The sequence below is a fragment of the Chelmon rostratus genome, chromosome 19 (genome assembly GCF_017976325.1).
Source record: "Chelmon rostratus isolate fCheRos1 chromosome 19, fCheRos1.pri, whole genome shotgun sequence".
Taxonomy (NCBI): domain Eukaryota; kingdom Metazoa; phylum Chordata; class Actinopteri; order Chaetodontiformes; family Chaetodontidae; genus Chelmon; species Chelmon rostratus.
The window spans coordinates 23,493,082-23,505,132 of record NC_055676.1 but is presented as its reverse complement, the minus strand read 5'-3'; the positions used below and the strand labels follow the sequence as shown (position 1 = coordinate 23,505,132).

Genomic DNA, 12,051 nt, shown 5'->3' with positions numbered 1-12,051 from the left:
ACGGCACTCTTAAATACTTCATTCTGATTGGTCAATCGCCAGAATTCAGCTGTGTTTATTTCTCGACAGACGACCGCCTGCTCAGGATTCCTGACAGTCAGAGACTAAAGGGGCAATCCGTTAATGTACCAAGCTCAATAACAAACTGCCAGCTGATCTGGGAGGCAAAATATGGAGCATTTTCCGGACATTACAACACTTTCTTTACATTTTCTCTCTTCGTGCTGCTTCTCCTGAACCCTGCTTCAGAAATGTTTAGGATAATGCTAACGAGCCTCAGTTACTAACTATAATTAGCACTGCTGATGTCACCACGCTGACTTTCCTGCATTGATGCAGCTTTCATTTATTTTTTCCTCCTGAACTTCAAAGGTACAAACATTAAAAAAACACCTTCGCAGCAGCGGTGAAAATGTTTAATTCTGCCTCCACGTCCAGACACATACGGATCTGATCTGAGTCTCCTCTCTCAGTCCAGACTGAGTCCAGCGGAGACTAATCACATGATCCACCTGCACCACTACACTGAAAAGGTTAAAGACAGGAAGTAAAGGTTAAGATCTATTGATCTGTAACGAAAGGGCCAGAGGAGGAGTGAGTCAAAAGAGACTGAAGTGATCAACTGTTGATGAATCACCTGAGGAGCAAAAAAAACTTGAAGAGAAACCAGAGGAGCAGAAACCAGAGGACAAGAAGACCAGAGGAGCAGAGACCAGAGGACCAGAAACCAGAGGACAAGAAGACCAGAGGAGCAGAAACCAGAGGACAAGAAGACCAGAGGACAAGAAGACCAGATGACAAGAAGACCAGAGGAGCAGAAACCAGAGGACCAGAAACCAGAGGACAAGAAGACCAGAGGACAAGAAGACCAGAGGAGCAGAAACCAGAGGACAAGAAGACCAGAGGACCAGAAACCAGAGGACAAGAAGACCAGAGGACAAGAAGACCAGAGGAGCAGAAACCAGAGGACAAGAAGACCAGAGGACAAGAAGACCAGAGGACAAGAATACCAGAGGACAGGAAGACCAGAGGAGCAGAAACCAGAGGACAAGAAGACCAGAGGACAAGAAGACCAGAGGACAAGAAGACGGGAGGACAAGAAGACCAGAGGACCAGAAACCAGAGGACAAGAAGACCAGAGGACAAGAAGACCAGAGGACAAGAAGACCAGAGGACCAGAAACCAGAGGACAAGACGGGCAGAGGACCAGAAACCAGAGGACCAGAAACCTTGCCCTTGTTTCCTCATCTCTCCTCTTGTCTTGTTTTTTCTTGTTTACTTCCTCCCTTCAGTTCCATTTCCTCTCTGACCTTTGTTTCCTATCCTCCTCCCTTACTGTTTCCTTTCCTTACCCTCTCTCCTCATCTGTCCTTTCGTTTCCTCTCATTTTGCTTCCTTCTCTCAAAATCTTTCCTCTCATCTTCCCTTTTTGCTCCCTGTTGTTTCCTTTTCTGTCTTACCCTGTTGTGTCCTATGTCCTTGTTTCCTCTCCTCTTATCCTCATAATTTAATCTACTCCTGTTCCCTGTTTCCTTTCCTTCCTCCTTTCCCCTTCATTTTGTTTTCTCTTCTCTTACTTCCTTCTATCCTAATCTTCTCCTTTCCTCTTGCCTCCTCTCTCTTTGTTTCCACCTCTCTCTTCGGTTATTCTTTTTCCTCTCCTTGTTTCCTCTCTCCTCATTACCTTCTTCTTGGTTACGTCTTACCCTGTTTCCTCTCCTCCTCTCCCCCTCAGTTCTGTCTCATCCCTCGCTCCCAGCTCTCTTTCTCAGTTGATGGAGTAATTCAGGCTTCAAAAGATCGTCAACCCTTTACATCTCACACACACACACACACACACACACACACACACACAGTAGTAATTTCACACATATGGGTGCTGCACTTACACTAATAGGTTGTCAGCCGACACTCTAGCAAACACACACACACACACACACAGAGTTTCTGAAGATGCACAAACACCAAACACAGAATAATGAAATTCAACGTGATGAAAACAGCCGGCGTTACCATGGAGAGAGAGGAGACGTTTTCCTCTGATGAAACGAGGGACGAAGCAAATCCTGAGGGAGAGGAGAGGAGGAACTCGACAAATCTGCAGGCTGCAGATAAACAGAGAGGTGAAGAAGAGCGGAGAATAAGAGAGTGGGAGAGGAGTGTATAAAAGGAAAATACAGAGCGAGAGGCTGAGCTGCCGGATTTACAGCCCCTGATTAGACCTCGACCTGAAGCCGGAGCTGTTAAACCCTCAACACAACAGCACATCTGAGGACTGGACCGCAGCCCCAAACCAAATCCAGAATATAAACCTTAAACCTGGACTCACACCAGGCCGGACCCGGACCATATCCAGCCTCTTCGACGCAATAAACTTATGATAATAATCTGGTCTCATGTGCACACGGCACAGTGATCACCAGTGTTTAAAACAGCAATTAGCTACAGTTACTAATGAGCTCATTAAAAAGCAACTAAATGACTTCCACAGAAAAGTAATATGTTACTCTGATTAGTTACTTTTTAGTTACTTGTTGACTGTCTAATTGAAATGCTGCCATTGGTAACAGGTCACATGGAAAGGCCTGTTTCTTATTGGATTTTTAATGATATATTCAACAAATAAAAGTACTGACTGATATGTGATTATTTCTTCATTCAAGATGGGACCGAACTTCTCCATGGACGTCAGTGCTGAGCATCGACACGTCTGTTGTGATGTTGTGATGCTTCTAGTTAAAAACTGCTGAAAAGACAAAAGTCTGAAGCTTTAGGATGACACGCTTCAGAGCTCAGAAGGAATCTTATTAATATTTATTTGAATTCACAACCCGACCCGCTCTCAAGGTGACGAAGTTTGGTACTACAGATTTAACAGGAACAGGTTCTCCATGGTACCAACCCATAAACTGAGTGGAAACAGGAGAGGAGAGAGGAGAGGGGAGAGAGGAAAGAGGAGAGAAGAGAAAGGAGACAGGAGAGAGGAGAGAGGAGAGAGAAAAGAGGAGAGAGGAGAGAAGAGAAAGGAGACAGGAGAGAGGAGAGAGGAGAAAGGAGAGAGGAGACAGAGAGGAGAGAGGAGAAAGGAGAGAGAAAAGAGGAGAGAGGAGAGAGGAGAAGGGAGAGAGGAGAGAGAAAAGAGGAGAGAGGAGAGAAGAGAAAGGAGACAGGAGAGAGGAGAGAAGAGAGAGGAGAAAGGTGAGAGGAGAGAAGAGAGAGGAGAAAGGAGAGAAGAGAGGAGACAGGAGAGAGGAGAAGGGAGAGAGGAGACAGGAGAGAGGAGAGAGGAGAGATGAGAGAGGAAACAGGAGTAAAGAGAGGAGAAAGGAGACAGAGGAGAGGAGAAGGGAGAGAGGAGAGAGGAGAAGGGAGAGAAGAGAGAGGAGAGAGGACACACACACACACACATATATCACACACTCACACTCAGTCACACACTCATATCACACACACACACACACACTCAGTCACACTCACACACACACACACACACACACTCAGTCACACTCACACACACTCTGCCTGGCGGACATGAACACACACACTCAGTCACACATACACACACACACTCAGTCACACACTCTGTCACACACTCACTCACACACTCTCACACACTCACACACACACACACACACACACACACTCACTCACACACACTCTGCCTGGCGGAGATGAAAACACACACTTGTTGTATGAGGCTTGTGAAACAGCCGTGTGTGATGCAGCCGCAGGAGGTCGAAGGTCGATCTGTTTTCACCTCCTCGCGTTCTGAGTTCATCCTCAGGAGAAACTGATGATGAATCAACGCCGCGGCGTCACGCTCTGTTATTTAACGATGCTCAGAAGATGAGTCAGAGAAGACGGACAGGAGCCTGATTCCTTCAGTTCGAGCTCATCAGAGCACATTCAGTCGTTCGGCTGATTGACAGCATCACGACGGTTCACTCAGCTTTTACGTGATTGAACAAACTCCTCATAATCCAGTTCCTGTGACTGCAGAATCAGAGAAAGTCGTGGAATCATTACAGCTCAGTTTTTTCATTTGACTTCTTTTAATGATGCAATAAAGCAAAAGAAAACACACACGTCAGACTTTAACAGAGCCAGAAGACACAGACGTGAAGACAGAACAGCAGCAGCTTCTCGCAGCGACTCGGTGAAGGTGAGCGAGGCTACAAGCCGTCACGCTGTTCTAGGCACTGTGGTGCTTTGAGCTAAGTGCTAACATCAGCATGCTAACATGCTCATAGTGACAGTGCTAGCATGCAGGTACAATATTCACCATGTTCAAGATCTTAGTTTATGCTGACATGAGATGATTAGCAGTAAACAAAGAGCAGCTGAGGCTGATGGGAACGTCTTTGGTTCTGCAGGGTTTCTCACCAAAAACACCCAAACAGGTGCAAATAATTCATTTCCTCCCTCATAAAACCTTTGCAAAGAGGATTTTCTTACAGTTTTTTACAATTTCTTATGCAAGATTTTGAAAACTGATTTTTTCATAACTCCTCATTCAAAACTACACAATGCTTTATAAAAACACAATATTGTCACCACGTGGCACACACATGGTTCATGTGAAGTGATTCTGTTTGAAGCACTGCTGAGCTGAAACACGGCAAAAACATTTGTGGAGAGAAAAAGAAAGGATTGCACTTCCTGTTTTATTGTGAAACCCTGACTCTCCTCTTGTTTCAGACCCTTGACTTCCTGCAGTGTTTTCCCGCCTGTCTGATTGTCTCCACCTGTTCCTTGTTGTATATATACTCCACGTCTCTCCTTGTCCTGTGCCAGATTGTCTTGTTGTCATCGTGTTTCACGTCAGTCCAGCGTCTTTTCCTTGTCTGTCCAGTTGCCTTGAGAGTACTTTGATTTCCTTACCTTTTTGAGAACAGAAATATCCCTGGTGCAAAAAATGGAGCCAAAATGTTCGCTAAAGTGCCCTCTTGGACGCCAAAATGCGCTCTAAAGTGCCCCCTGGGAGCCAAAAAGCGCGCTAAAGTGCCCTCTTGGACACCAAAATGCGCTCTAAAGTGCCCCCTGGGAGCCAAAACGCGTGCTAAAGTGCCCTCTTCAGTGGCGAGGACATGCTATATGTGCCCTTTTTTTCCTTTTCGCCCCTGGCCTTCAAAAAGTCTGTGCACGCCACTGCCTTGGCGTCTTGTGTTTGTTTTTTGAGAACCGTGCATCTTTCGTTCATTACCTTTGTAAAGAAATCTGTCTGTCTGAGTCGTGCATTGGAGTCCTGTTCCTCGTGTCTAGCCGGGTCTGGTCACAGCACTTCGTCCACATCACAGGCTGCGTCCTCTCTCACAGGACGGCGAGGGAAGACTCCTCTTGGATGGTGAATCCAGCCCCGCACAGGCCCGAATCACTTCGGTCTCAGGCCTCCTCCAAGGCTTAATGAGGGGGATCCTGACGTAGAGCTGGAGATCGTAAACCCTCCACCACCATGCTGAAAACACTCCTCGGTGGGGTCCAGGAGGGACAGTGTGGTGGGAGGTGTTGGAGTGGAAACTGTGGATGCTGATGAAACCAGTGTTGGACCAGAGCAGATCGGTGGAAAGACACACTGTCCCAGATGACAACGTGTCTCACCTGTCTGCATCCTCTGGCCTCCTGCTGTGTCAGTGTTGTGTAGTCTGTCTAAAATGTGAGTCGTGGTCAGTCGTGTTTCTTCCTCCCAATGTTGCGTCCAGTTTTGTTGAAGACAGGTACACTCACCTGTTACCTTTGTACAGTGCTTCCACAGAGGACCTTTAACATTTGACTTGAAGATGAATGAAATGAATCAAATTTCAGTGAAACCACCTCAAGCTTTTCAGCTTCCTGTTTTGGGGGCAAATCAACTTCAGACTGTTCCTCCATCATCATCATCATCATCACCATCACTTCACAGCATTATTGTGCTGAGTGGAACAGCTGACTCCCTCAGTCGCCTCTCCTGATCCAGCTGAGCTACAGGTGTGCTTCAGCCCCTGGTGACTGAAACGTGGAGTCACATCACAACCTGCCGCTGATGTTCAGACCAGTTCGTGTTGGTGGGAAGGCAAGACCTCACCCCGACCGGCTCTGCCCCCCGGTCCTGCCGCAGCTAAACATCTGCGCGTGTCTGCATCCATGCCCCCAGCTCGTGGCCGTGTGGGGGTTGAGAGCAGGAAGGTGTGCAAAGCTGCCCTGTGGTCAGCAGAGAGGCTGAGCAGAGACACGCTGCTCCTGGATCAGTCTCCTGCAGCAACAGTTATCACAGAACAGGACAGGTAGACTCATAACGTTCAGAATAATCAGCAGGTAAGAGATGCTGAAAGTCAGTTTGCTGTTTTCAGCTTTGTGATGATGCATTTTCCAGCTGATCCAAGAAGTTTTTTAGCTGAAGACGGAGGAGAATTTTCTCAAGACGTAAAGGAAAACTTCATCCTTCAGTTTGAGTTATGAGGAAGGGCATGAAAAACTGTAATCTGCAAAGTAACTAGTAACTAAAGCTGTCAGATAAATGTAGTGGAGTACAACATTTGCTTCTGAGATGTAGTAGAAATATATAAAGCAGCATAGAATGGAAATACTCCACTCCAGTTCACATACTGGAAGTACAAGTACCTTGAATTTCACCTTAAGTAGGCTGACAGTACTTGAGTAAATGTACTTAGTTACATTCCACCACAGACTCTGTTTCCCTGCCGGTTCGAGCAGAGTTAAGCGTGGCAGCCGCCGGCCGGCGTCCCTCCGTGTCAGGCTCAACGATGACGTGAAAGTGATCGCGGGGCCACCCTGATTTTCCACCCACGCTGACGGAGGCCCCGCTCATTCAGACGCGACGGAGGAGGAAACAACACGCGGGGAGCTTCATCTTTGTTTCATTGTGTGTGAGAGAGGAGGAGGATTTAAGACGGAGCTGCTGAAACAAACAGTGACCCGTGTTGTGTTGCGCTTCCAGCGTTTTCTCGTTGCCACGGAGCCATCGCTGCCACGCTGGCTGAGATTAATACTGTGCACAAAGAGCCTGACACGCTGCGAAATGAGACACTTCCAGAAGGACGCGTCCTTTACCTCTGGCTAAACATTTGCACACCCAGATTCCTCCGCTGTCTTTTATACAGCAACCATGACAGGAGAGAGGACAGCTAGCCCCGAGCTACATCCCTGTGAAAGGCATTCAACAAACAGCTGAATCTCTCCTCCATTATCCCGCTGCCAGGGGACCGCCGCTCGCACAGACACTATTTACACGTTGTAATTTGTCAGCAACATTAACGCGACGCACAATAGCGATTCAGCACGCCGTGAATGCAACAAGAGCAGCCTGCGAGGAAAGGACGGCAGGACGAGTGTGTGCCGGGACTGAAGGGAAAAACCTGATTTACAGGGAGAATGAGGCGAGCAGGGCCACACACACACACACACACACACACACACAGGAACACACATGTGCACGCCATGTGCAAGAACGTGATAAGAAATGCAGGATCATTCATCGGTTTGCTGGAAATCTCCCTCTCTCTTCCCTTTTGACATCCATCTTTTTTTTTTCTCTCTGCCTCCCATGCTCTCCTTTCTCTCCCTCCCGTCTCACCTCCCCCCTCACCCCCCCAGCCGAGGCAGGGAGAGGCTGCTTTATTTGTAAAATGCCTTTCAGACACAGATAATTCAAAGTGCTTCTCATCCAGCACAGAAATGCATTAAAAGAACATTTGACAAGAGTCCACAGCCAAGCAAGCGGCTCTGTGAGGCTGTGCTCAGGCGCAGCGGTGCTTTGAGTTAAATGCTAACATCAGCATGCTAGCATGTGCAGAATAACAACGCTAACACGGTAGTGTTCTGCAGGTATAATGCTTAAGATGTTCAAAATGTTAGTTTAGCATGCTAGCATGTGCAGAATAACAATGCTAACATGGTAATGTTCAGCAGGTATAATTATTAAGATGTTCACAGTTTTTGTTAAGCATGTTAGCATGCTAGCATTAGCTAATTAGCAATACACACATAGTCCAGCGGAGTCTCACGTGAATGTCACTACTTCTGCAGGTATGTGATCATAAACCATAGCATTGGACACATTAACATGTTGACCTGATGGTGGCGCTACAGGAAAAGTCAGAGGATTACTACAGTTCATCCTGAGGGGAGCATGAACGTCTGAACCACATTTAATCACAATCAGCTGTTGAGATAATTCACAGGACAGTAAAAAGTCAGGAAGTGAAGTTTAATGAAAACTTTAACCAGCTGGTGGCGCTAGATTAAAAAGTCAGGGGGTCATCAGAGTGATTACAGTTCATCCTCTGGGTATCCTGAATATCTGAGCTGAATTTCATGCCAACTGATGTTATAAATGTTCCACTGAAAGCCCAAAGTGTCAACCGTACCACACATGATAGCTGATGCTATGAACAATGAAGCATTGACCTGTTACCTGGGATCTTATTTTACTAGTCTGGATCTGCTAGCTGCTAGCTCGCAGCAGACACGATTTCAGTCGACAAACTCCGCAGTCGACAGCTAAAAATGAGACGCTGCTTTTCTCAGATTGTGTCTGAAATCAAAGACTTGTTACTTTAATTCACGAGTCTTCAGCAGTCCTTACTGTGAACTGCATGTGTGCTATGCTAAAAGCTAACAGGCAGCAGTAACTAAGGAACTAATGGGTTAAATATGTGAGTGACGTTGCTGGCAGGATGTAACATAAATAACCAACGTTTTGTTTCGGTGAATCAGCTTCTGAATGATCAGCTGCTCAGCAGTGGAGAGAACAGCTAGCTAATGCTAATGCTAGCTGAGCTGGAATGAGAGCGTTTTTTGATTGTTGATCATGAGAACTGGATTTACCGGTCGCTGAGTGGAAACCGCTGAAATTTCATCGTCATCTCACGGTAGATGAGATCGACAGCCGTAGCCATGGTAACTGTGCACACAGCTGATGGTACAGATGGAAACTAGACTAAAATGCCTTTTTTTGACTGAAACTAAGAAGATTCTGACTAAAACTGACAAACTAAACGTACGTGACGACAGACAGCAGTCAGTGTCGACCTGTCTGTTCCCGCCATCTGCGTCCATGAAGCTCCGTTTCTCTCGTTTCTTAACGAGGAAACATCCAATCAGGCCGGCGATTAGTGAGTGAAGCGGATGAAAGCAGCGCTCTTTGCTCTGTTCTCTCTTCTGACGGTTGAGGCGCTTGTTAAATTGTTAAACTTTAATCTGGAGTGTGTTTTTATCCTCCTCGCTCTGTCGGAGGAGATTCACTCAGCACTGATTCCTGTTGCTCTGGACGGAGGAGAAAAACGGTTTCTCACCCGCTACTTCCTCTGTTCAACGCATATTTTTAAAGAAACATGCAGATTGTTGAGAAGTTAAAGAAAAACCCTTACGGACGTTCTAGGGCTCCTTTAAGAGGTCCTAATGTACCTGAGGGGTGCTGGTCCCAGTGGGTCAGCCTCAGCTGGATGTTCTTGTGTTTCAGGTACATGGGCCAGACGTGGCCATCGAACAGGCCGGGGGGGTCTAGCACCGTGTAGTTCCTAGAGCACCTCCTCAGCACGTCGATCAAAGGTCTGTAGGTATAGAGCAGGAAGCCCTCCACAATGAGGATGTGAGTCTCCTCTTCCTCCTTGTGGTCAGACTTTGGGACGATCTCAGTGTCCAAGGTGTTATTAACGCCATGAGACTTCTCAAACTTCACCGGGTTGTCCAATCATGCATAGATCGTACTCATCATGGCGTCCAAGTCCAGAGCAGTGATGACATCGTACTGCTTAAAGCCATCTTCACCAACTTCAATCTGATCTTGGGGCTGAAGAAGTCATCCTGATGAACCACACAACAGTTGGGCAGGTTCTTGATCAGTCTGTTGGTGAGGGTGGTTTTCCCTCCGTGGGTTACGCCGCCGATGCCGATGATGTACTTCATGTTTGGATGGTCAGGATGGTCAAAACTCGTAAAAAAACAGTCGCCGAGAGTTCAAAACGTCAATAAACCGGTTCAGGATCAGTGACCAGACGAGAAGAAAGCTTAAAAAGAGAAGGTTGCAGCAGGAAACATCAACTACTTGATTCCTCCATGCCACTTGAGTTAAGTGAGTGATGTAAGAGCAGCAGAGACGAGCTGTCACTCGGACACGGTCTTCCACCGAGAGAGGGCCGCTAGCTCACTGTAGCACCTACACATACTGGATGTGTGTTGTGCTGATTAGCTATTGTTAGCATGCTAGCATGCTAAACTAAGATGGTGAACATGGTAAACATTATGTCTCTGTTTAAGATGAAAAGTCTCATTCTCTCGCTGTCTGTCTGGACTTTTACATTCTGCTCATTTGCTTTTAATGAGGGACCTAAATATAATTAGATATATGCAAAAACAGAAGCCAGGACACTGATGCATGTGAACAGCTTGTTCAGTTTTTTCAGTTCAGTTTCATGTTAATGTGTTAATTCGTGTGTCAGCTCATTGTGATGAATACATGCACATGATTAGCGTATTTAGGTGAGTATGAAGTATTCATACCAAATATGACGTGAAGATTGTAAACAGGCTGCAGACGAACGATGCACTTACGTGCTCCGACACGCATCCACACATGCACACGCCTCCTTCTCTGCAGGTATACGCTACGCAGCGATGAATTACCGCGCTAACGCCTGCCTTCTCCACCCCGCGCTGCACCGCGGGTGCAGCCAGCTGAATAGACTCAATAAAGCAGAGAATGAGGAGGGATTACATTTTACCTAATAGTTCACAGATTATTCTCAGCTATAAATTGAATATAGAGCAGACAAATAGCTTCTAGTTTTCTAAATACATATTTATAAGGCTGAGCGAGTGGTGGGATTTGCTCAACCGCGTATATTTAAACCGCACGTGCTCCCACACAATGAGGCAGAGAGAGAGGAAGCTCCGGCAGACGTGACCTTATTGTGGCGGCGAAGACTCCACAAATGAATTTCATCTCTTGTCATTTTCTAAATTCGTCGTCTTTGCACGGCAGAAAAAAAAAAAACATGGCTTATCGTCATTTCGGTTCATGATCTGAATTCACCGAGCGAGGAAATGAGTCGAGATCCACTTTGGAGTCTGACTGCAGAGACGCAAATTAACACCAACACATGCACATATACAGTGGCGTGCACAGACATTTTGAAGGGCAGGGGCGAAAAGGAAAAAAAGGGCACATTTAGCGCATCCTCGCCACTGAAGAGGGCACTTTAGCACGCGTTTTGGCTCCCAGGGGGCACTTTAACATGTGTTTTGGCTCCCACGGGGCACTTAAGCGCATGTTTTGGCAACCAAGAGGGCACTTTAGCGCGTGTTTTGGCTCCCAGGGGGCACTTAAGCATGCGTTTTGGCGTCCAAGAGGGCACTTTAGAGCGCGTTTTGGAGTCCAAGAGGGCACTTTAGCGCATGTTTTGGCTCCCAAGGGGCACTTTAGAGCACGTTTCGGCGTCCAAGAGGGCACTTTAACACACGTTTCGGCTCCCAAGAGGACACTTTAACACGTGTTTTGGCTCCCAGGGGGCACTTAAGTGCATGTTTTGGCAACCAAGAGGGCACTTTAGCGCGTGTTTTGGCTCCCAGGGGGCACTTTAGCATGCGTTTTGGCGTCCAAGAGGGCACTTTAGAGCGCGTTTTGGAGTCCAAGGGGGCACTTTAGCGCATGTTTTGGCTCCCAGGGGGCACTTTAGCACGCGTTTTGGAGTCCAACAGGGCACTTTAGAGCCTGTTTTGGCTCCCAAGGGGCACTTTAGTGCGTGTTTTGGCTCCCAAGAGGGCACTTTAGCACGCGTTTTGGAGTCCAGGAGGGCACTTTAGCGCGTGTTTTTGGGCCACAAAAACTGCCCCCCCTGTGCACGCCACTGCACATATAATACACACGTGTGCACACACACACACACATTGTCCGGAGGAACACACAAGACTGCCAGAGTGAGATGAACGAGGATGTTTACTGCGATGCAATGAAGTAAAAATGCTCTGTTAAAAGTAAATCCTGCATTCAGAATCAGTTCAATCTTCAACAATCAATTGTACTTTGTGACCTATATGATCTCATATGCGACCTAT

The 12,051-nt window shown here is 47.0% G+C and overlaps 1 pseudogene; it reads right to left on the bottom strand.

The window, feature by feature from the left end:
• Positions 1 to 9,361: 9,361 nt before the first annotated feature.
• Positions 9,362 to 9,903, bottom strand: LOC121623450 (annotated as a pseudogene).
• Positions 9,904 to 12,051: the final 2,148 nt, after the last annotated feature.